Below are 5,286 nucleotides of genomic sequence, written 5' to 3'. Positions count from 1 at the left end.
CATCTCATACATAGCGAGTCTCACGTTTATGGTTGATCCAAATATCAGACGAAATGTGCAGAGTCAGATCATAGAATATGTTTTGTTGGTAAGAGATCTCAACTGTCAAGCAAGAGGGACTTGTTCACATTTATTATCCATCAATTAAATCCCAGGTGGAGACCTTTGACCTATCTGACTGTTCGTATTTGAGCACACTTCACACCAATTTCACAAGCATTTGGAGATGTACTGCATCTGCAGCATCCATGCCAAATATATACTAATTATTTCAATTTCTGAGAAATTAGAAAAATCGAGCCTCAGCCTATGCAAGGGACCACCGCATTCAGTGATTTTTAGGTGATTCCAATTTTTTGTTGGGTAGGTGGCATCCTACTTGGCAGGGGTGAGAAGGTGTTCCAATGCTTTAATGAAAAATAATCACTCTCAAAAATCAATACCATACAATCTCAAAAGTGATTTCCCAAAAAAAATCAACAAAAAAAGAGTGATTTTTTGGAAAATCACTGATTTCAGTATTCACTAATTTTCAAAAAATCAGGTGTGAATCATCATGATGCCTAACATCATCTAAAAAAGCTTAAGGGGATTTTGTGTGACAGCTGAAAGTTTAGGGGTTATAAATAAATAAAACCACCCTTGAAGTTTCTACTTGTTACTTAAACCTTTCTAAAGTTTGATAATTACAATCACTTTCTTTCAACTTTCTAATATAGTTTCAAATAAGTTTTACTTATTAGATTTTTCGGAGAAATACGTATAGGCCTAATGCAAATTTCTGATTTCCACTATAGAATTATAAACATTCAAAAACTCAAAACCCTCGTTTTATACATCAACTTTTACCTTTTCCAACTGTACTTTTTGGCCCAAAAATTCTGACATGGGCTGAACCATCATTCTCCCTCGATTTTAAAATATATATATATATACATATATATATATATGTCCAAAATATCCATACGCTTTTAGCGCCAGGCCGCCAGCCGGACTGTTCAGGCCGAGAATTTTAGGGCCCAGGCATGGCTCGCATCATGTATGGTATCGGCTTGGAAGGAAACCGAAAACCGGCAGCGCCCGGGCAGAACCGCAGAAACGATCAACCCTTGCTTCGGAACTCAAAATAAAGTTAAATTTCATTAAATATCCAGAGTATAAAGGACGGATGAATGTTTCCATCACGACAGATCGGATACAGAAAAAAATAATCGCAGAGCAGCGGCGATAATCGTAATCCGGCACCGTTGGTGGCGTCGGATTTCGGTGTCATTATCGTCCATTTTTCTGCTATTCTTACTATTAGGTAACCAGGAGGGTTGAGATGAAGATATACTTCTCTCTCGTCACGTCGGTTCTCGCCGCATCTGCCGTGGCTTTCACCTCCCCCGTGGATCCCAACATTGCTTTCCATCCTTCTTCGAAGCAGGTATCGTTTTAAATCTTTGATGATTGGCATCATAGTTTTTCTTGTTTCTGGGACCTGAAATGCGTTTTACTTTAAATTCTTTTTTTTTTTTCCGTATACTCTGATGTTTTGGTCCCCAAACGACTACGATCTAGGTCATTTCAATAATTTCCTCCCCATTAGATGGATTCACAGAGATTGCTCTACGGGTCGAGTGTTTTCGTCGTTGTTACGATTTTTGAATTCGATTTCTAATTCCGGATCTAGCGTTTTCCGTCTATGTTTCTCTTAAGAATATGTTTGATTGAATTTTTAGCCTTTTTTATTTCATTTATCTTTTATCGTTCTCATAATTTTTTTTCTCAAATATGTTATTTGATTTCTTGTGTATGAGCTGCTTAGCGTGAAACTGTGAAATGTGCATCGTCGTCCTTTTTTATCCACATGTTTTTCCCTAATTTCATTTTGTTTTTTCTGGTGTTTAGGGTTCTTTCTCCTCGTCCGTTAAAGACAGGGTTCCTTGCGCCCGCATAACTTCGGATATGGATAGACTAACGCCAAGATTCGACGGTTTGAGATTCATAGAAACCTTGGTGACGGCACACAGATAAATAAAGATGTCTCACCTGTTTTCTTTCTTCTTTCATCGTTTCCTATTGATATAAGGAGCATTCGTTGTAAAAGTTGCGTGAGAGAAGATTCTTTTCTTGAAAGTTTAGTCCTGTACTACAGGATTTGAAGCCTATCATCTTTGTTAAAGTAAAAGTGGCGCTCTTTCTACATTATAAATAATAATAATAACAATATTGTTATTATTATTATTATTATTTCTCGTTGATCGTTAATGCAGAAAATTGGCAATGTGTTTTGAAGAGGTGTAGTGAAGGTTTAAAATTTAGAAAAGGGGAATGCTAGATTTGCAAAAATTTTCAATAAATAAGTGCAAATCATTAATCTTTTTGAAAAAATTTTAAAAGTTAGTGTGAATCCTTAGTAATTTTTTTCTTGAATGTTTAAATTTATGTTGATTTACATTTCTTACATTTAAAATCATTTTTTTGTGTTATTAATAAATTGATGGAAAATTTATGAAAATATTTGGGGAAAATATACATTAATAAAAAATTTGAAAATGTAATTTTTCTCGGCCTATAAAGACTAAATATGTTTTAGATCTATGGATTTATCTATCATATCCATAGAGCAATTGAAATTTTTTTTGTATTTTTTTAACTTTTTATATTTTTAGAATTAAAAAATAAATAATATATATATATATATTAAAATTGGTCTATCTATGTCACCATACCTTTTCTTGCTTCAAACCCCTTCCTAATTTTTTTTTTTTGAATTTTTTATTTTTTTAGTTCCACATAATTACCCATTAAACCAATAAGGAAATCGCATATGCTTAATTATTTCTCACAACCATAAAGAAAGAAGGATTTGCTTTTCTAATGTTTAGCCAAGTGGCATTGGTGTGTTCGGAAGTGTGTCGTTAATCATTTCGGGACACTAATTTATTATTTATAATTTTTTTCCGATTCTCAGACAAATACAAGCGCAATAAATGGGTGAGAATGGGTCGTATTCACAGAGAAGTGAGAGAAAAACCATTATTTACTTAGATCCGAGAAAGATAATACAATTGGGAATTGTAGAAAATAATAAAATAAAATTTATTAATGTTGAAATTAAATATTCGGAATTAAACAAGACAATAACTAAAATTCAGAAATTAATAGAGTACTGAAATTAACTAAAGAAATAAATAAAAGTGATCCAGAATCCGGATCCGGTGGTGGTAGTTGTAGATCGACCAAACAGCTTGCAGAAACCCCCTCTTGACAAGAATCGGGTGTCCATCCTTTCTACAATCCTCGAACCCCTCAAGGCACCTTAGCCTTGAACCGAACAAATTCAGATCTGCAAAACAGTGAAACGAACAAGAATTAAATCTAAAAGATTGCATAAATAAAAATAACAAAAAAGAAAATAAAGAAAATAAAAGAATGGTTGATCAGACTTGACAAGATCTAGGCATCCTCTCCTTCTACAACCCTTGAACTCCTCAAGAAACATTAGCCTTGTTAATTGGGTGAATTGACCAACACCTTCTACAGGGCCCTTGGGATCCTTTTTATAGAGAATGGTGGACACAAATGGAAATATGGAGAAAGATTGGGGGTAGCAGTTGGGATTTAGCAAAGTTAGGGATGCCCTTGGGTTTCTAATGGATGGCTAAGATAGTTTTGGGGTGATCCTATGGCTGAAAATGGAAAGAGATGGCACCCAATGTTTTGTATGGCTGAGATTTGAGCGCTTAGAAATGGAGGGTGTAGATTAGAACATCTAGGGTTGAAGGGTTAAGATTAAAAGAATAGGTGGTGCCTTAGATTGAATGGTTGGGATATAAAATGGAGGGAGTGGTTGAGATTTGGAAATGGGGGGTTGAATGGTGAGGATTAGCTGAATAGGTGGTGCCCTAGGGTTTAAAAGCTATAAAGGAGAGCCCTAAAATGAGTGGTTGAGATTAAAAATTGTGGAGGGTGGAGATTAAACACCTCGGGCGGCTAGGGTTTGCTAAGAGTGAAAATATTAGGTTAAAAAGGCTCCCTAAGGTTTGCTAAAGAGAGGGGAACATGGTAATACAGTAGCATGGGCGCCAACTGGGTTTAGCAGGTAGGAGAAGCCCTCCTGTTCTCAGTTCTTTACAAAACACCCCCTCTCTGAGCTGATCTTCACACCAGTTTCCCAAAAACTACAATTCAGCCTAGAAAACTTCATAGTTTTATACATAATTTGCACAGAGACCCTCAGAAGTCACATAATTGATTTTAATTGGGAAAATGGTACACTGACTATTCTAAGGCCGAAAGTACCTCTAAATTGATGCCCTTAAGGCATCAAAATGCAGGGTTATAAGGCATCACTTTCCCCCACTTCCTCCTAAATTATCTCTAATTTTTATTTATCTCCTAAATTATCTCTAATTCCTATTTATCTCTTAAATTATCTCTAATTTAGTAAAGATGTTCTCTCCTAAACTATCTCTAATTCCTATTTATCCTTCCCCCACTTTTTATCTATATCTATTTAAAGAAATTTTCAATTAAAAAAATTCAGAACTATTTAAATGTTATAACGAAATTATATACTAAATTTAAAATATTTATTCAAAACACAAAAAATTAATATATTTAATAATATTCATATTATTAATAATTCAATATTTTCACAAAATTCATCATGAAATTATATACTAACAATATAAATTATAATTTTACAAATTATTTAATTTAAATATTATTCAAATAATCAAAATTTAAGGATAAATCTCTTAAACTACTATTGCTCACGAAATTTATACCCTTATGTTTCTGACAATTGACAGCCGCTAAATGCTAACAGAAGAAAACAAAATGTCAAATTTATCTTTCCACTATTCCTCAAATTTCATCCCCTATTTCAAGAAAACGAAGACGAAGAAGAGGGTTTGATTGCAAAGAATACGATGAGTAACCGGGTTCGCTTCATTGGTTCCCCATAGGGGTTCGCTTTTGGACAAGGGACAATGGTTCGATTGCATAGAAGACGAAGAAGAGGAGAGAGAGCCATGTTCGATTTGTTCGATTGTATAGAAGACGAATGTAGCAGGGAGGTGAGGTGGGGGAGGGAGGGTTCACCGGCGACAACTGCTGTGTTGTAGTACCTCATCATCGGCGACAACTGTAAGCACCTCACCGACTGAACCAAAGATGCAGCGGCGAGGTGAGGTGGGCAGGAAGGGTTTGGCAACGACAACTCTGTGTTGTAGTACCTCATCACCAACGACAATTGTAAGCACATCGTCGACTGAACCAGAGATGCAGCGGCAA

The 5,286-nt window shown here is 35.2% G+C and overlaps 2 long non-coding RNA genes across 2 annotated transcripts; one reads left to right on the top strand and one right to left on the bottom strand.

Annotated features, from left to right (window-relative positions):
• Positions 1–781: 781 nt before the first annotated feature.
• On the top strand, positions 782–2,151 carry LOC104604647 (uncharacterized). The gene is made up of 2 exons (XR_736439.3): positions 782–1,429; positions 1,894–2,151. It is a non-coding gene; the product is annotated as an uncharacterized LOC104604647 (long non-coding RNA).
• An 861-nt stretch (positions 2,152–3,012) lies between these two features.
• On the bottom strand, positions 3,013–4,771 carry LOC148804505 (uncharacterized). The gene is made up of 2 exons (XR_016081091.1): positions 3,435–4,771; positions 3,013–3,334 (listed from the first exon to the last, which is right to left on the bottom strand). It is a non-coding gene; the product is annotated as an uncharacterized LOC148804505 (long non-coding RNA).
• Positions 4,772–5,286: the final 515 nt, after the last annotated feature.

This window comes from Nelumbo nucifera, chromosome 1 (genome assembly GCF_055504915.1).
Source record: "Nelumbo nucifera cultivar China Antique chromosome 1, China Antique-T2T, whole genome shotgun sequence".
Taxonomy (NCBI): domain Eukaryota; kingdom Viridiplantae; phylum Streptophyta; class Magnoliopsida; order Proteales; family Nelumbonaceae; genus Nelumbo; species Nelumbo nucifera.
Note: the sequence above shows the minus strand (reverse complement) of the source record. Positions and strands in the feature narration are given on the sequence as shown.